This window comes from Oncorhynchus mykiss, chromosome 5, assembly GCF_013265735.2.
Source record: "Oncorhynchus mykiss isolate Arlee chromosome 5, USDA_OmykA_1.1, whole genome shotgun sequence".
Classification (NCBI taxonomy): domain Eukaryota; kingdom Metazoa; phylum Chordata; class Actinopteri; order Salmoniformes; family Salmonidae; genus Oncorhynchus; species Oncorhynchus mykiss.
The window spans coordinates 6,941,241-6,962,339 of NC_048569.1; the positions used below are offsets into that span (position 1 = coordinate 6,941,241).

Genomic DNA, 21,099 nt, shown 5'->3' on the forward strand with positions numbered 1-21,099 from the left:
AACTGTAACTAGGCCACTTAGGGACATTCAATGTTCGTCTTGGTAAGCAACTCCAGTGTATATTTGGCCTTGTGGTTTAGGATATCGTCCTGCTGAAAGGTGAATTAATCTCCAGCCACCACCATTCTTGAAGATAAGAAGAGTGGTACTCAGTGAAATGATGTGTTGGATTTAACCCAAACATAACACTTTGTATTCAGAACAAAGGGAATTTCTTTGACATTTTTTTGCAGTATTACTTTAGTGCCTTACGGCAAACAGGATGCATGTTTTTGAATACTTGTTATTCTGTACAGGGTTCCTTCTATTCACTCGGTAAATTAGGTTAGTATTGTAGAGTAACTACAATGTTGTTGATCCATCCTCAGTTTTCACCTATCACAGCTATTAAACTCTGTAACCGTTTTTAAGAAGTCACCATTGGCCTCATGGTGAAATCCCTGAGCGATTTCCTTCCTCTCCAGGAACTGAGCTAGGAAGGACACCGGTACAGTGCCTTGCGAAAGTATTCGGCCCCCTTGAACTTTGCGACCTTTTGCCACATTTCAGGCTTCAAACATAAAGATATAAAACTGTATTTTGTGAAGAATCAACAACAAGTGGGACACAATCATGAAGTGGAACGACATTTATTGGATATTTCAAACTTTTTTAACAAATCAAAAACTGAAAAATTGGGCGTGCAAAATTATTCAGCCCCCTTAAGTTAATACTTTGTAGCGCCACCTTTTGCTGCGATTACAGCTGTAAGTCGCTTGGGGTATGTCTCAAACAGCATTGACGAATACGCTGATTCGGTGTGCGAGTTCATTAGAACGTGCGTTGAAGATGTCGTTCCCATAGCAACGATTAAAACATTCCCTAACCAGAAACCGTGGATTGATGGCAGCATTCGCGTGAAACTGAAAGCGCGAACCACTGCTTTTAATCAGGGCAAGGTGTCTGGTAACATGACCGAATACAAACAGTGCAGCTATTCCCTCCGCAAGGCTATCAAACAAGCTAAGCGTCAGTACAGAGACAAAGTAGAATCTCAATTCAACGGCTCAGACACAAGAGGCATGTGGCAGGGTCTACAGTCAATCACGGACTACAGGAAGAAATCCAGCCCAGTCACGGACCAGGATGTCCTGCTCCCAGGCAGACTAAATCACTTTTTTGCCCGCTTTGAGGACAATACAGTGCCACTGACACGGCCTGCAACGAAAACATGCGGTCTCTCCTTCACTGCAGCCGAGGTGAGTAAGACATTTAAACGTGTTAACCCTCGCAAGGCTGCAGGCCCAGACGGCATCCCCAGCCGCGCCCTCAGAGCATGCGCAGACCAGCTGGCCGGTGTGTTTACGGACATATTCAATCAATCCCTATACCAGTCTGCTGTTCCCACATGCTACAAGAGGGCCACCATTGTTCCTGTTCCCAAGAAAGCTAAGGTAACTGAGCTAAACGACTACCGCCCCGTAGCACTCACTTCCGTCATCATGAAGTGCTTTGAGAGACTAGTCAAGGACCATATCACCTCCACCCTACCTGACACCCTAGACCCACTCCAATTTGCTTACCGCCCAAATAGGTCCACAGACGATGCAATCTCAACCACACTGCCCACTGCCCTAACCCATCTGGACAAGACGAATACCTATGTGAGAATGCTGTTCATTGACTACAGCTCTGCATTCAACACCATAGTACCCTCCAAGCTCGAGACCCTGGGTCTCGACCCCGCCCTGTGCAACTGGGTACTGGACTTCCTGACGGGCCGCCCCCAGGTGGTGAGGGTAGGCAACAACATCTCCTCCCCACTGATCCTCAACACTGGGGCCCCACAAGGGTGCGTTCTGAGCCCTCTCCTGTACTCCCTGTTCACCCACGACTGCGTGGCCACGCACGCCTCCAACTCAATCATCAAGTTTGCGGACGACACAACAGTGGTAGGCTTGATTACCAACAACGACGAGACGGCCTACAGGGAGGAGGTGAGGGCCCTCGGAGTGTGGTGTCAGGAAAATAACCTCACACTCAACGTCAACACAACTAAGGAGATGATTGTGGACTTCAGGAAACAGCAGAAGGAACACCCCCCTATCCACATCGATGGAACAGTAGTGGAGAGGGTAGCAAGTTTTAAGTTCCTCGGCATACACATCACAGACAAACTGAATTGGTCCACTCACACAGACAGCATTGTGAAGAAGGCGCAGCAGCGCCTCTTCAACCTCAGGAGGCTGAAGAAATTCGGCTTGTCACCAAAAGCACTCACAAACTTCTACAGATGCACAATCGAGAGCATCCTGGCGGGCTGTATCACCGCCTGGTACGGCAACTGCTCCGCCCTCAACCGTAAGGCTCTCCAGAGGGTAGTGAGGTCTGCACAACGCATCACCGGGGGCAAACTACCTGCCCTCCAGGACACCTACACCACCCGATGTTACAGGAAGGCCATAAAGATCATCAAGGACATCAACCACCCGAGCCACTGGCTGTTCACCCCGCTATCATCCAGAAGGCGAAGTCAGTACAGGTGCATCAAAGCTGGGACCGAGAGACTGAAAAACAGCTTCTATCTCAAGGCCATCAGACTGTTAAACAGCCACCACTAACATTGAGTGGCTGCTGCCAACACACTGACACTGACTCAACTCCAGCCACTTTAATAATGGGAATTGATGGGAAATGATGTAAATATATCACTAGCCACTTTAAACAATGCTACCTTATATAATGTTACTTACCCTACATTATTCATCTCATATGCATACGTATATACTGTACTCTATACCATCGACTGTATCCTTATGTAATACATGTATCACTAGCCACTTTAAACTATGCCACTTTGTTTACATACTGTACTCAATACCATCTACTGTATCTTGCCTATGCTGCTCTGTACCATCACTCATTCATATATCCTTATGTACATATTCTTTATCCCCTTACACTGTGTACAAGACAGTAGTTTTGGAATTGTTAGTTAGATTACTTGTTGGTTATTACTGCATTGTCGGAACTAGAAGCACAAGCATTTCGCTACACTCGCATTAACATCTGCTAACCATGTGTATGTGACAAATAAAATTTGATTTGAATTCTGAAATAGCGCCCCCTTCTGTGCACATTCAGTAATACCGTATACCCCGGTATGGTACAGAAACGGTATGACGGTATGAACATCTGCATACCACCCAACCATATTGAGGAGCTGTGTTGAGTACTGGAGTGAGTCACTCCTCTTAGTCCAGCTCAAACCACATGATTTCACTATAGTCTTATGCTTGGTTTTCCATTCAACTTGCCTCCTAAACTTAGCCTGGTTGAACCAGACTGAAAGCTGTGCTCACCATGCTTTAGCCAGGCTATCTTAAGCTGTCTGTGGAAATCACATACTGTTGAGTACAGTACTCTCTAGTCTTGTCAGACTGTTAGTGAAATCACATACTGTTGTGTACAGTACTCTCTAGTCTTGTCAGACTGTTAGTGAAATCACATACTGTTGTGTACAGTACTCTCTAGTCTTGTCAGACTGTTAGTGAAATTACATACTGTTATGTACAGTACTCTCTAGTCTTGTCAGACTGTTAGTGAAATCACATACTGTTGTGTACAGTACTCTCTAGTCTTGTCAGACTGTTAGTGAAATCACATACTGTTGTGTACAGTAGTCTTTAGTCTTGTCAGACTGTTAACTTCATTTTTTGCTAACAAATCAAATCAAGATTTTCTTCTGGGTTCCAATATTCTTTAATCTTGTTCTGTTAACCTTTTACATACCTTTAGTTCATATAGGCTCTTTGTTCCAGACGATTCTGTTGTTAATACCTTTAGTTCATATAGGCTCTTTGTTCCAGACGTGTCTGTTGTTAACCTTTAGTTCATATAGGCTCTTTGTTCCAGACGTGTCTGTTGTTAACCTTTAGTTCATATAGGCTCTTTGTTCCAGACGTGTCTGTTGTTAACCTTTAGTTCATACAGGCTCTTTGTTCCAGACGTGTCTGTTGTTAACCTTTAGTTCATATAGGCTCTTTGTTCCAGACGATTCTGTTGTTAACCTTTAGTTCATATAGGCTCTTTGTTCCAGACGTGTCTGTTGTTAACCTTTAGTTCATATAGGCTCTTTGTTCCAGACGTGTCTGTTGTTAACCTTTAGTTCATATAGGCTCTTTGTTCCAGACGTGCCTGTTGTTAACCTTTAGTTCATATAGGCTCTTTGTTCCAGACGTGTCTGTTGTTAACCTTTAGTTCATATAGGCTCTTTGTTCCAGACGTGTCTGTTGTTAACCTTTAGTTCATATAGGCTCTTTGTTCCAGACGTGTCTGTTGTTAATACCTTTAGTTCATATAGGCTCTTTGTTCCAGACGTGTCTGTTGTTAACCTTTAGTTCATATAGGCTCTTTGTTCCAGACGTGTCTGTTGTTAACCTTTAGTTCATATAGGCTCTTTGTTCCAGAAGTGTCTGTTGTTAATACCTTTAGTTCATATAGGCTCTTTGTTCCAGACGTGTCTGTTGTTAACCTTTAGTTCATATAGGCTCTTTGTTCCAGACGTGTCTGTTGTTAACCTTTAGTTCATATAGGCTCTTTGTTGCAGACGTGTCTGTTTTTTCCCTCCGCTACGGTAGTCATGCATCTTGGAAACATATACAGTTTGCACAAAGGTCTTAAGATGTAACCGTTTTATGAAAGACACAGTGATACAGAACCCAGATCTTAATGCTGCCTGTGTGTGTGTGAGAATCTACAGCATAACAGATGTCTGTTTGATCGTATATACAACGCGGTAGGAAATTAAGACTAGAGATTCTTAGCACAATGCTGAGTTTTACTGTGGTATTGGGAGTTCAGGCTGTCCTAGTCTTTGTTGTTGGGCATGTGTTGTCTCCTAATCCTCCTGTACAGCCATCTATTGTTTTACAGGCTGGAGGCCTAGGATTTTACACTCACGAAATGCTGCAAAGTACCCCCCCTTTCTGTTCTCTCACACACTAGTTCTACCCCCCCCCCCTACCCCCCCTTCTGTTCTCTCACACACTAGTTCTACCCCCCCTTCTGTTCTCTCACACACTAGTTCTACCCCCCCCCCCCTACCCCCCCTTCTGTTCTCTCACACACTAGTTCTACCCCCCCTTCTGTTCTCTCACACACTAGTTCTACCCCCCCTTCTGTTCTCTCACACACTAGTTCTACCCCCCCTTCCCCCCATTCTGTTCACGATAGTTGGGAGTAACATAAAAAGGATGAATTAAAGTGAAAATGAGTGGTACACCTGGTCTTTTACTTATAACAGGATTTGACATTTGTGTCACCATGCTCTGCAGTGTCAAAACACACCATGCGCTGCAATGTGTCAAAACACACCATGCTCTGCAATGTGTCAAAACACACCATGCGCTGCAATGTGTCAAAACACACCATGCTCTGCAATGTGTCAAAACACACCATGCTCTGCAATGTGTCAAAACAGTCAAAACACACCATGCTCTGCAATGTGTCAAAACACACCATGCTCTGCAATGTGTCAAAACAGTCAACACACCACGCCCTGCAATGTGTCAAAACACACCACGCTCTGCAATGTGTCAAAACACACCACGCTCTGCAATGTGTCAAAACACACCACGCTCTGCAATGTGTCAAAACACACCATGCTCTGCAATGTGTCAAAACACACCGTGCTCTGCAATGTGTCAAAACACACCGTGCTCTGCAATGTGTCAAAACACACCGTGCTCTGCAATGTGTCAAAACACACCATGCGCTGCAATGTGTCAAAACACACCATGCGCTGCAATGTGTCAAAACACACCATGCTCTGCAATGTGTCAAAACACACCATGCTCTGCAATGTGTCAAAACACACCATGCTCTGCAATGTGTCAAAACACACCATGCTCTGCAATGTGTCAAAACACACCATGCTCTGCAATGTGTCAAAACAGTCAACACTAGCAGAGAAGCGGCAAGGACTGTTCCCCATTTCCTGCCCTTATTCTGTGCAGAGGGAAAAACATGGCACGCATGAAACGCAACCTAGAAAAACATCTGCTGACCTTTTTATTGAATGGATGTCAGACTTTTCCTACCACTCGACTCTGTATCCTAACCAGCTACTTTCACCCATAAGACATGTGTACACATAGTCACACTACGTTTACATGTGGGCAGCGAAGCCGGCGAGTCTTTCTTTGTTGTCCCTCAATTGCAAGGGGGTTGGCATCATCTTCCCACATCTTTCTGGAAGGGGGGACAACAACAACAAGGCAAATAAGAACATTGTTTGTTTTTCGAGCCAGACTGAGGGCCTGTCAGTGGAGGAGAACAGAGGAGAATGGGCCTGTCAGTGGAGGTATAGAGAGTAGTGAAGGAGAATGGGCCTGTCAGTGGAGGTACAGAGAATAGTGGAGGAGAATGGGCCTGTCAGTGGAGGTATAGAGAATAGTGAAGGAGAACAGAGGAGAATGGGCCTGTCAGTGGAGGAGAACAGAGGAGAATGGGCCTGTCAGTGGAGGTATAGAGTGTAGTGGAGAAGAACAGAGGAGAATGGGCCTGTCAGTGGAGGTATAGAGAATAGTGGAGGAGAATGGGCCTGTCAGTGGAGGTATAGAGAATAGTGAAGGAGAACGGGCCTGTCAGTGGAGGTATAGAGAGTAGTGGAGGAGAATGGGCCTGTCAGTGGAGGTATAGAGAGTAGTGGAGGAGACTGGGCCTGTCATTGGAGGTATAGAGAGTAGTGGAGGAGAACGGGCCTGTCAGTGGAGGTATGGAGAGTAGTGGAGGAGAACAGAGAAGAATGGTTCAGTTGTATTTTCAGGGTGATTGGGGGAGCAGGCCGATACTTGGCCACGACCCATGGGTAAGAGGGAGGAGAGGCGAGGTGGTCGGTATCATCTTTCCACACCTTTCTGGAAGACATTTTGTATAGAAACGAGACGTCACCCATCTACACACACATCATTAGACCACTTCAGCAGCTGCGGTTCATTTGCCCCAACAATATATCCCACATGTTGCCATAGCCCCACTAATTGGTTTAAACAGGGGCCCTAACATCGAAGTGGAGTAGAAGACATTTTTGATTAGTGTCAAAATGTGCAAAGTGTCTGTCGGCGACCTCGTCAGCTCAGACGAATGCGATGAGAAGAGGAGAGCAGATTGAGATGTATTGAGCAGGGACAGGGGTCAAAGGTTGCTTTGAGCTACAGCACTGAAACCTTAGCCGTCCCTCTTGGGGAGGAGTAGAGTTGCTCAGAATGTGGCATGCCAAAATCCATGCGTAAAAAATGGACAACAGGCAATTAACAAACCCATCTAAACGTGGAAAAACAACCACTTCACGGTGAGAATGACAGAGCAGCTTAAAGTGGGGGCTGAACTTACTGATTTGGCCTCATTTTGTTTTAGCTTGTTCATTAACAAATGCAGCGGTCATTACTGAAGCCTAACGAGAGTTGCCTTCGGGGGTATGGTTTAATGTGGGTGACGTGTGTGTTCGCACGTGGGAAGCGTTTTTACATTCACTCTGTCTTGAAGTCACCTAGGCTAGCTGGTATTGGCCAACTAATTTAATCTATTAGCTTCAGCCGGCTGGTGTGCGACCGTGGCAAAGTTTGCTTGACTTTGGATAGCCTCTCTCAGGATAGTTAGGGACCGTCAATAAATTGCACAATGTAAATGGAACAATATTTCCATTTTGCACATCTTTGAGAGTTGTCTCATTAAATGCTTTCAATATTTACATAAGAATTTCTACAACTTATAGTTGGTTAGAGGTTTTTAATCCTTTTGGCTGGTGAGAATTGGCCTATTATGGATAGGGCTACATTTAAATGTTTCTTACATAAGAATAATGAAATACATATGCATAAGCATGGTAGGGAACAGTTTGGCGATCATGGGAAAATTATTAGACCAAAGATTACGACAACAGTTTACCTGACAAGACTGAATCTAAACATTTACTCTGTTGATTTTATGTGCATTTTACATTTATTGTACTTTTTGCCACATTTGTCAATAACGAAACCTGAAAATACTCTGGATACATTCAGTAAAATTAGTGGTAGGAACAACATAAGATTTTTTTAAAATGACAAGAGTTTGAGTGAGAGGACTAACCTGAGTCTCCAAGTGGACACACACCTCTCCAAAGTGGGCACAGTTCCTAAGTCATTTCAATGCGTTTTTATGACTCAAAGAAAACTATTCAATTATAAAGATGCTTATTTGAGCTCTCCTAGCTCTGCCGTTGAGGAACTACAGGAAGCACACTTATAGTTGTTTTGATCACAGCCCTGCGTCCTCGTCATCACACAATTACTGTTGTTGTTCACTCAATCCAAAAACGGCCCATTATAAAGCGCAATCGGGGTCAGGTGGGCCTCGTTTTAAACGTTTCTTCTATTGCCAACATGACCAGCTAAGTTCTAAAATACAATGTTACAGAGTTGGGCTTTCACAATTCAATTCAGAGAAACAGATTGTAATTTTGATGAGCATAGAAAGAGGTCATGAGAGCATTCAGGTGCCGTGCTCCACAGTGAATTTATCACAACACATCAAACAGACTCATTCTGTTCTGAACGACCCAGGGTATAACACCATGTCATCTGGTTACTGTTCATCAAACAGACTCATTCTGTTCAGAACAACCCAGGGTATAACACCATGTCATCTGGTAACTGTTCATCAAACAGACTCATTCTGTTCTGAACGACCCAGGGTATAACACCATGTCATCTGGTTACTGTTCATCAAACAGACTCATTCTGTTCAGAACGACCCAGGGTATAACACCATGTCATCTGGTAACTGTACAACAAACAGACTCATTCTGTTCTGAACGACCCAGGGTATAACACCATGTCATCTGGTAACTGTATAACAAACAGACTAATTCTGTTCTGAACGACCCAGGGTATAACACCATGTCATCTGGTAACTGTATAACAAACAGACTAATTCTGTTCTGAACGACCCAGGGTATAACACCATGTCATCTGGTAACTGTATAACAAACAGACTAATTCTGTTCTGAACGACCCAGGGTATAACACCATGTCATCTGGTAACTGTATAACAAACAGACTAATTCTGTTCTGAACGACCCAGGGTATAACACCATGTCATCTGGTAACTGTTCAAACAGACTCATTCTGTTCAGAACGACCCAGGGTATAACACCATGTCATCTGGTAACTGTTCATCAAACAGATTCATTCTGTTCTGAACGACCCAGGGTATAACACCATGTCATCTGGTAACTGTACATCAAACAGACTCATTCTGTTCAGAACGACCCAGGGTATAACACCATGTCATCTGGTTACTGTTCACCAAACAGACTCATTCTGTTCAGAACGACCCAGGGTATAACACCATGTCATCTGGTAACTGTACATCAAACAGACTCATTCTGTTCAGAACAACCCAGGGTATAACACCATGTCATCTGGTAACTGTTCATCAAACAGACTCATTCTGTTCAGAACGACCCAGGGTATAACACCATGTCATCTGGTAACTGTACAACAAACAGACTCATTCTGTTCTGAACGACCCAGGGTATAACACCATGTCATCTGGTAACTGTATAACAAACAGACTAATTATGTTCTGAACGACCCAGGGTATAACACCATGTCATCTGGTAACTGTATAACAAACAGACTAATTCTGTTCTGAACGACCCAGGGTATAACACCATGTCATCTGGTAACTGTATAACAAACAGACTAATTCTGTTCTGAACGACCCAGGGTATAACACCATGTCATCTGGTAACTGTATAACAAACAGACTAATTCTGTTCTGAACGACCCAGGGTATAACACCATGTCATCTGGTAACTGTTCAAACAGACTCATTCTGTTCAGAACGACCCAGGGTATAACACCATGTCATCTGGTAACTGTTCATCAAACAGACTCATTCCGTTCTGAACGACCCAGGGTATAACACCATGTCATCTGGTAACTGTACATCAAACAGACTCATTCTGTTCAGAACGACCCAGGGTATAACACCATGTCATCTGGTTACTGTTCACCAAACAGACTCATTCTGTTCAGAACGACCCAGGGTATAACACCATGTCATCTGGTAACTGTTCATCAAACAGACTCATTCTGTTCTGAACGACCCAGGGTATAACACCATGTCATCTGGTAACTGTACATCAAACAGACTCATTCTGTTCAGAACGACCCAGGGTATAACACCATGTCATCTGGTTACTGTTCATCAAACAGACTCATTCTGTTCAGAACGACCCAGGGTATAACACCATGTTATCTGGTAACTGTACATCAAACAGACTCATTCTGTTCAGAACGACCCAGGGTATAACACCATGTTATCTGGTAACTGTACATCAAACAGACTCATTCTGTTCAGAACAACCCAGGGTATAACACCATGTCATCTGGTAACTGTATAACAAACAGACTCATTCTGTTCAGAACGACCCAGGGTATAACACCATGTCATCTGGTAACTGTATAACTAACAGACTCATTCTGTTCAGAACGACCCAGGGTATAACACCATGTTATCTGGTAACTGTTCATCAAACAGACTCATTCTGTTCAGAACGACCCAGGGTATAACACCATGTCATCTGGTAACTGTACAACAAACAGACTCATTCTGTTCAGAACGACCCAGGGTATAACACCATGTCATCTGGTAACTGTACAACAAACAGACTCATTCTGTTCAGAACGACCCAGGGTATAACACCATGTCATCTGGTAACTGTACAACTAACAGACTCATTCTGTTCAGAACGACCCAGGGTATAACACCATGTTATCTGGTAACTGTTCATCAAACAGACTCATTCTGTTCTGAACGACCCAGGGTATAACACCATGTCATCTGGTAACTGTATAACTAACACTCATTCTGTTCTGAACGACCCAGGGTATAACACCATGTCATCTGGTAACTGTATAACAAACAGACTCATTCTGTTCAGAACGACCCAGGGTATAACATCATGTCATCTGGTAACTGTTCAAACAGACTCATTCTGTTCAGAACGACCCAGGGTATAACATAATGTCATCTGGTAACTGTTCAAACAGACTCATTCTGTTCTGAACGACCCAGGGTATAACACCATGTCATCTGGTAACTGTATAATTAACACTCATTCTGTTCTGAACGACCCAGGGTATAACACCATGTCATCTGGTAACTGTATAACAAACAGACTCATTCTGTTCAGAACGACCCAGGGTATAACACCATGTCATCTGGTAACTGTATAACTAACAGACTCATTCTGTTCAGAACGACCCAGGGTATAACACCATGTCATCTGGTAACTGTATAACTAACAGACTCATTCTGTTCTGAACGACCCAGGGTATAACACCATGTCATCTGGTAACTGTTCATCAAACAGACTCATTCTGTTCTGAACGACCCAGGGTATAACACCATGTTATCTGGTTACTGTACAACAAACAGACTCATTCTGTTCAGAACGACCCAGGGTATAACACCATGTTATCTGGTAACTGTATAACTAACAGACTCATTCTGTTCAGAACGACCCAGGGTATAACACCATGTCATCTGGTAACTGTACAACTAACAGACTCATTATGTTCAGAACGACCCAGGGTATAACACCATGTCATCTGGTAACTGTACAACTAACAGACTCATTATGTTCAGAACGACCCAGGGTATAACACCATGTTATCTGGTAACTGTTCATCAAACAGACTCATTCTGTTCAGAACGACCCAGGGTATAACACCATGTTATCTGGTAACTGTATAACAAACAGACTCATTCTGTTCAGAACGACCCAGGGTATAACACCATGTCATCTGGTAACTGTTCAAACAGACTCATTCTGTTCAGAACGACCCAGGGTATGAAGCCATGTCATCTGGTAACTGTACATCAAACAGACTTTCTGTTCAGAACGACCCAGGGTATAACACCATGTCATCTGGTAACTGTACAACTAACAGACTCATTCTGTTCAGAACGACCCAGGGTATAACACCATGTCATCTGGTAACTGTATAACTAACAGACTCATTCTGTTCAGAACGACCCAGGGTATAACACCATGTTATCTGGTAACTGTATAACTAACAGACTCATTCTGTTCAGAACGACCCAGGGTATAACACCATGTTATCTGGTAACTGTATAACTAACAGACTCATTCTGTTCAGAATGACCCAGGGTATAACACCATGTCATCTGGTAACTGTTCATCAAACAGACTCATTCTGTTCTGAACGACCCAGGGTATAACACCATGTCATCTGGTTACTGTTCATCAAACAGACTCATTCTGTTCAGAACGACCCAGGGTATAACACCATGTCATCTGGTAACTGTATAACTAACAGACTCATTCTGTTCAGAACGACCCAGGGTATAACACCATGTTATCTGGTAACTGTATAACTAACAGACTCATTCTGTTCAGAACGACCCAGGGTATAACACCATGTCATCTGGTAACTGTATAACTAACAGACTCATTCTGTTCAGAACGACCCAGGGTATAACACCATGTCATCTGGTAACTGTATAACTAACAGACTCATTCTGTTCAGAACGACCCAGGGTATAACACCATGTCATCTGGTAACTGTATAACTAACAGACTCATTCTGTTCAGAACGACCCAGGGTATAACACCATGTCATCTGGTAACTGTATAACTAACAGACTCATTCTGTTCAGAACGACCCAGGGTATAACACCATGTCATCTGGTAACTGTACAACAAACAGACTCATTCTGTTCAGAACGACCCAGGGTATAACACCATGTCATCTGGTAACTGTTCATCAAACAGACTCATTCTGTTCAGAACGACCCAGGGTATAACACCATGTCATTTGGTAACTGTTCATCAAACAGACTCATTCTGTTCAGAACGACCCAGGGTATAACACCATGTCATTTGGTAACTATACATCAAACAGACTCATTCTGTTCAGAACGACCCAGGGTATAACACCATGTTATCTGGTAACTGTATAACAAACAGACTAATTCTGTTCTGAACGACCCAGGGTATAACACCATGTCATCTGGTAACTGTATAACTAACAGACTCATTCTGTTCTGAACGACCCAGGGTATAACACCATGTCATCTGGTAACTGTATAACTAACAGACTCATTCTGTTCTGAACGACCCAGGGTATAACACCATGTCATCTGGTAACTGTACAACAAACAGACTCATTCTGTTCAGAACGACCCAGGGTATAACACCATGTTATCTGGTAACTGTATAACTAACAGACTCATTCTGTTCAGAACGACCCAGGGTATAACACCATGTCATCTGGTAACTGTTCATCAAACAGACTCATTCTGTTCAGAACAACCCAGGGTATAACACCATGTCATCTGGTAACTGTATAACTAACAGACTCATTCTGTTCTGAACGACCCAGGGTATAACACCATGTCATCTGGTAACTGTATAACTAACAGACTCATTCTGTTCAGAACAACCCAGGGTATAACACCATGTCATCTGGTAACTGTACAACAAACAGACTCATTCTGTTCAGAACAACCCAGGGTATAACACCATGTTATCTGGTAACTGTTCAAACAGACTCATTCTGTTCAGAACGACCCAGGGTATAACACCATGTCATCTGGTAACTGTTCAAACAGACTCATTCTGTTCAGAACGACCCAGGGTATAACACTATGTCATCTGGTAACTGTATAACTAACAGACTCATTCTGTTCAGAACGACCCAGGGTATAACACCATGTCATCTGGTAACTGTACATCAAACAGACTCATTCTGATCAGAACGACCCAGGGTATAACACTATGTCATCTGGTTACTGTTCATCAAACAGACTCATTCTGTTCAGAACGACCCAGGGTATAACACTATGTCATCTGGTTACTGTTCATCAAACAGACTCATTCTGTTCAGAACGACCCAGGGTATAACACCATGTTATCTGGTAACTGTATAACAAACAGACTCATTCTGTTCAGAACGACCCAGGGTATAACACCATGTCATCTGGTAACTGTATAACTAACAGACTCATTCTGTTCAGAACGACCCAGGGTATAACACCATGTTATCTGGTAACTGTTCAAACAGACTCATTCTGTTCAGAACGACCCAGGGTATAACACCATGTTATCTGGTAACTGTATAACTAACAGACTCATTCTGTTCAGAACGACCCAGGGTATAACACCATGTCATCTGGTAACTGTATAACTAACATAGTGATCATAAACGTTGAACTATATATTCCATCAGTTTTATAAGATGGAAATGTGAAGTGCACATTTGGACTCACAGGTGTTTGGTTTGTTTGTATGACATCAAAGCGGTATTATATTACATTATATCCTCAACGTCTCATCTTTCAAATGACATGGTCTTCTTAATTTACAGCAGGTAGCCTAGTGGTTAAGAATGCTGGGCCAGTAACCGAAAGGTTGCGGTTTGAATCCCCAAGCCACCGACTAGGTGAAATCTGCCAATGTGCCCTTTAGCAAGGCACTTAACACTAATTGCTCTTGTAAGTCTCTGGATAAGAGTATCTGATATATTACGTACATTTTAAAATTGACAGCATTTCCCTCACTCAGACAAAAAAAAACATTTGCAAGTCGCACAATTAGCAGAACGGATGGGGGCAATTTACAGCGATGTGACGTGCAGAGCCTGAGCTCTGACGTACAGCCACTCGTTTCCAATTTTGCCACTTATCAATGCCCAAATCTGCCATGTAAATAGGCTACATTATTGAAATTTGGAGGTATTGACATCTACAAATATTGTCCCATGTACATTGTGTAACTTACTGGTGGTCTCTAACTAGCCCATGTACATTGTGTAACTTACTGATGGTCCCTAACTAGCCCCATGCACATTGTGTAACTTACTGATGGTCCCTAACTAGCCCATGTACATTGTGTAACTTACTGATGGTCCCTAACTAGCCCATGTACATTGTGTAACTTACTGATGGTCTCTAACTAGCCCATGTACATTGTGTAACTTACTGATGGTCTCTAACTAGCCCCATAGGGATATCGAATATCAAACCAAATTGATTATGGACATTACGATCGGGCCGTGTGCAGGTGCACTCTGAATCGATGATTACTTGGTGCTGCCAGCTGTAGGCATTATTGAAATAAATTCAACCCAAGGAAAACTTACGGTAACCCTTCATTCCGTGACATACCAATTTTTTACTAATTACTGTATCTCGTAAATCTCAGTTTTGGACAAGACTAAATTTGAGACCAAGATTATCCTATTTACACTTTGTAGTCAATTTTAACACAGGATTATATACAGTGCCTTGCGAAAGTATTCGGCTCCCTTGAACTTTGCAACCTTTTGCCACATTTCAGGAATCAAAAACAAGTGGGACACAATCATGAAGTGGAACGACATTTATTGGATATTTCAAACTTTTTTAACAAATCAAAAACTGAAAAATTGGGCGTGCAAAATTATTCAGCCCCCTTAAGTTAATACTTTGTAGTGCCACCTTTTGCTGTGATTACAGCTGTAAGTCGCTTGGGGTATGTCTCTATCAGTTTTGCACATCGAGAGACTGACATTTTTTCCCATTCCTCCTTGCAAAACAGCTCGAGCTCAGTGAGGTTGGACGGAGAGCATTTGTGAACAGCAGTTTTCAGTTCTTTCCACAGATTCTCGATTGGATTCAGGTCTGGACTTTGACTTGGCCATTCTAACACCTGGATATGTTTATTTTTGAACCATTCCATTGTAGATTTTGCTTTATGTTTTGGATCATTGTCTTGTTGGAAGACAAATCTCCGTCCCAGTCTCAGGTCTTTTGCACACTCCATCAGGTTTTCTTCCAGAATGGTCCTGTATTTGGCTCCATCCATCTTCCCATCAATTTTAACCATCTTCCCTGTCCCTGCTGAAGAAAAGCAGGCCCAAACCATGATGCTGCCACCACCATGTTTGACAGTGGGGATGGTGTGAGCTGTGTTGCTTTTACGCCAAACATAACGTTTTGCATTGTTGCCAAAAAGTTCAATTTTGGTTTCATCTGACCAGAGCACCTTCTTCCACATGTTCGGTGTGTCTCCCAGGTGGCTTGTGGCAAACTTTAAACAACACTTTTTATGGATATCTTTAAGAAATGGCTTTCTTCTTGCCACTCTTCCATAAAGGCCAGATTTGTGCAATATACAACTGATTGTTGTCCTATGGACTGAGTCTCCCACCTCAGCTGTAGATCTCTGCAGTTCATCCAGAGTGATCATGGGCCTCTTGGCTGCATCTCTGATCAGTCTTCTACTTGTATGAGCTGAAAGTTTAGAGGGTCTTGGTAGATTTGCAGTGGTCTGATACTCCTTCCATTTCAATATTATCGCTTGCACAGTGCTCCTTGGGATGTTTAAAGCATGGGAAATCTTTTTGTATCCAAATCCGGCTTTAAACTTCTTCACAACAGTATCTCGGACCTGCCTGGTGTGTTCCTTGTTCTTCATGATGCTCTCTGCGCTTTTAACGGACCTCTGAGACTATCACAGTGCAGGTGCATTTATACGAAGACTTGATTACACACAGGTGGATTGTATTTATCATCATTAGTCATTTAGGTCAACATTGGATCATTCAGAGATCCTCACTGAACTTCTGGAGAGAGTTTGCTGCACTGAAAGTAAAGGGGCTGAATAATTTTGCACACCCAATTTTTCAGTTTTTGATTTGTTAAAAAGTTTGAAATATCCAATAAATGTTGTTCCACTTCATGATTGTGTCCCACTTGTTGTTAATTCTTCACAAAAAAATACAGTTTTATATCTTTATGTTTGAAGCCTGAAATGTGTCAAAAGGTCGTAAAGTTCAAGGGGGCCGAATACTTTCGCAAGGCACTGTAATTGTTTACTAATATGGATGCCATATAGGCCATTTTCTACCAGATAAGTTGTTTATTACCTTCAGTTGCTCTTTAAACACAAAATGATATAATCTACTATACAGTGAGCCAAGAAGCTGATGAAGAAAACAAAAGCGAGATTTTATATCACTAAGGAACATGGGTTACTGGAAAACAAACATACAATGATTTAAGATAATAATCATTGTCTACAATGATTTCAACACCACATGTACAGCTGTGCATTTGGAAATGTGTTTTTTTGTTTTTTTTTGCATATCCCAACTCCACCCCGAGACACGCTCCGAGGGTGGGGTCACAGCCAGGGTCACCCATTATCAACAACAACTCTGGAGCAATTGACGGCGACCCTGGAGCACAGACAGATATTTCACCTGGTCAGATCAGGGATATAAACTAGCCACCATTTGGTATGTGGACCAACGCTCTAACCACTAGGCTACCTGCCGCCTCTACACTCTAACCACTAGGCTACCTGCCGCCTCTACACTCTAACCACTAGGCTACCTGCCGCCTCTACACTCTAACCACTAGGCTACCTGCTGCCCTTATGAATTCTATGTCTACGGTGGAGGCATTCCAAATAGCACCCTATACCCTATGCGCTATGGGCTCTGGTCAAACGTAGTGCACTATAAAGGGAACATGTGTCATTTAGGACTTCAGGAGAATATGGGACCACAGAGTATTTCAAGGACAAAACTAATTTCATCCCACTGGAGTCCAACCACCGACAGTCAATGTGTTTTATGGTGCAGATTAAAAAGGTCTGGTTGTAAAATCACAGGGAGAACATGATGATGGTAGCCCATCAGGCTGCAACAACAAGTGGGAAACTAGTTTTGATGTTAAACATTGACTTGTTATTACCCCAGCTAATAAGCATGGAGTCCAATATTAACATCACACAATGTACCCTGTCCACTGTCACAGGAGCAGCGACCTGACCTGCCCACTGTCACAGTAGCAGCGACCTGCCCTGTCCACTGTCACAGTAGCAGCGACCTGCCCTGCCCACTGTCACAGGAGCAGCGACCTGCCCTGTCCACTGTCACAGGAGCAGAGACCTGCCCTGCCCACTGTCACAGGAGCAGCGACCTGCCCTGTCCACTGTCACAGGAGCAGCGACCTGCCCTGCCCACTGTCACAGGAGCAGAGACCTGCCCTGCCCACTGTCACAGGAGCAGAGACCTGCCCCGCCCACTGTCACAGGAGCAGAGACCTGCCCTGTCCACTGTCACTGGAGCAGAGACCTGTCCTGTCCACTGTCACAGGAGCAGAGACCTGCCCCGCCCACTGTCACAGGAGCAGAGACCTGTCCTGTCCATTTGGAGTAGGGACACAATGTGAAGACACCTAGCTTACTCCGTCTTGAACCTATTTGTTTGTACAAACACCTCACTGATCAACCAAATACACAAGTGCTTGGTGCCATCAAACGCAAGGATGCCACACACCACTGTCGGTAGTGCCACGCAAATCATGTTCAATGAGGATGCAGTTTCTATTGGTATTATACAACAGTAGCCACGACTGACCCAATCCCACAAGTCGAATAGCTGGTGAGACCAAACGCCCAACAGGAAAGGATCACTAAAACTCAAGGTGAAAGCAGTAAATGCATATCACCTGTAAACCATGTCGTTTTAAAAGCATGTCTTAAAAAGTGGGTTGGACAAGGCTCCTTTTCACTGCGGGGGACCAAATAAATCCCCCAAACAGAGGTTGAGGGTGCAGTATGGGCGGTCGACACAAACCCCAGACGTTCCTGTGTGGCTTAACCCTGAGGCCCTCGACACAGGGGACTGGTGTTGACACCATTAGAGTCCTAAAATACATGATCAAATCACAACCCCCCAGTATGGTAGTGAGGAAGTTGTGGAAACCCCCCCAGTATGGTAGTGAGGAAGTTGATGGAAATCATAATCATTATATCGGTTCTCAGCTACACTCAGCAGGGTCAGAAACAACTGGATAAGTCCGGGTTTTCAGGGGGGGAAATGGAAAGAGAGCCTGCAACGTGACTTTCACATTTAGACGTTGAGAATTCAACACTCCCATCTTAAGTTCTCCTTCACATTTACTGAATGGGTTGAACCGCGCTGAAGACAACTTCCTGTGACAGTTGATTGTTTTTCTCCCTCTCGTCAGGACCAGAAAGAAACTCAGCTCAGGCGTTTCTTTTACACCTGCTAAGTTATGTTATTTCAGGTTGAATAAAAACGTCAAAAACAGAAGAGATGTTGAATTCACAGACTAAGTCGTTCTGGGTAAGGGTGTCCTGCTAAACGACCAAAAACGGAATAGTAGACGAATGTCCCCAGAAAGCATCATGCTCAAGTTTGTGTACGTGGCCACACTGCAAGGCTTCTGCATGAGACAGAGCTAAGGAAAAGGTTCACTTCAGGCAACGTCGATTTTCCACATTTACGAGACGCCAGAGTGTCAAACAGAGCGTCGAGATACTTTGCTTTGATTCAAATGTCTATTTTCTTCTTATAGCTACGCCAGTTCAGCCTGCTGACCATCTACACAATGCATTATACATTCAGACGTAATGAAAAAGTGAATAATATTCACTATTGCGAGGGGGGAAAAAAATGTAATCAAATTACAAATTCAAAAACAACCCCTTTCCTGACCTTACCCACCCCTTATTCCCTTGAACAAAAAACCAAAAAAAGCAGACCTGCATTTCAACAATGGTCTGCTTAGTTTCAACGGCCCTATACTGTAAAAAAATAAAGACATCTAGAAGTTAGCCAGTAGTACTTGATATAACAGATTTTTTTTTTTAAGTCGTAAGGGAGGCGTGCATGGAAAAATAATTGACTGGAAAGATGAGTTCCACTAATGTAATTACTAATGAACGCTTTCACCAGGCCCTCCTCCCATCGCAGTTCTAAAAAGACCAGGAGAAATGAGAGGAATGGTTTTGGGTCACTCGAGCTCGGGTCGCTAATTTCCCCTGAGGTTTCAACATCTTCAGGCAGTTCCTGGACTACCTTCATTCACAGAAAGAGGGGATAATTGACAACAATTAAACCCTAAAAATTAAACTTCATGAACAGCACCTGAAACACACATCCAAGGAACAGTGAGTTCTGGAGCCCCTTGAAAAAAAAAAACCGCATTCAGGTCACACAGTTCAGGTCCAGGAAGAGCGAGGTCTTACTGTCTGCATTTTACAAAAAAGGTTTCTGGTCAAGTTCTGTTTTCTTTTTAAAAGATCCACATGGCTAGACTCAAAGCTGCCAGGGAAAGTTCCTAGAACGTAAAATATCACAAACAGAGCGATATATTATACAACCGAATGGCTGACATATTGCTCATAGTCAAGTCTTAACAGTTGTGTGCTGGTAATGATTACGGTTCATTACTCTGGCAAATGAAATAAAAAGGTTCCATACATTTGGTGCAGTAGTTTATGGTTCTTCAAATTAAACCAAATGGCTGGAGGTGGAGTGTGGACCATTGTTTCACTCGTGTGAACGGACGTGTTTCTGTGTAAATCACGTTGTGCAGTGTCGTTGAAAAGGTTGAGTTGTAGGCCACGTAATTGGAGAAAGAAAGGACAAGAGAGTTGAAATTGAGGTCAAAAGGGAGGCCCCTATACCGGTGGGCACCGCCCCTACACCGGTGGGCGCCGCCCCTACACCGGTGGGCGCCGCCCCTACACCGGTGGGCGCCGCCCCTACACCGGTGGGCGCCGCCCCTACTGTGCCACCACATTCCCCTTCATGTTGATGCAGTGCTGATCATGGTGATACTGTAGCAAGGATTCTGATAACTGACAAAACCTAAACATATGTAACAAAATAAAACTACATTATCACCTTTAAAAAGGAATAAAGTCCCAGGAAAACGTTACACATACTACCTTAATCTGGATCAGAAAACAGAAGTCAAGGGAACGACGATGATGACATCATGATCCAGATTAATCAGAATGACATCCTGAGGGGATGGGTCTCCAAGACAACGGCAATCATTTGTACTATGATTACCGCTAATATTTATATCTCTCCTCCTCTCCAGGCCAGTAACGTGTCCCAGATGATAATGACGTGCCTATAACGCTAGCCCTGTGGAGTGGGAGGCATGTTTCTCCCTCCCCACACACACCCCCTTTAAAAGCCATCTATCACGTTTAGGAATATTCAAACTCACGCT

General features: G+C 43.4%; 1 protein-coding gene across 3 annotated transcripts in view; it reads right to left on the bottom strand.

Moving 5' to 3' along the window:
- LOC110523130 (ras-specific guanine nucleotide-releasing factor RalGPS1) overlaps positions 1-21,099 on the bottom strand; it is a 295,595-nt gene that overhangs the window by 73,363 nt on the left and 201,133 nt on the right. The window lies entirely within an intron of this gene.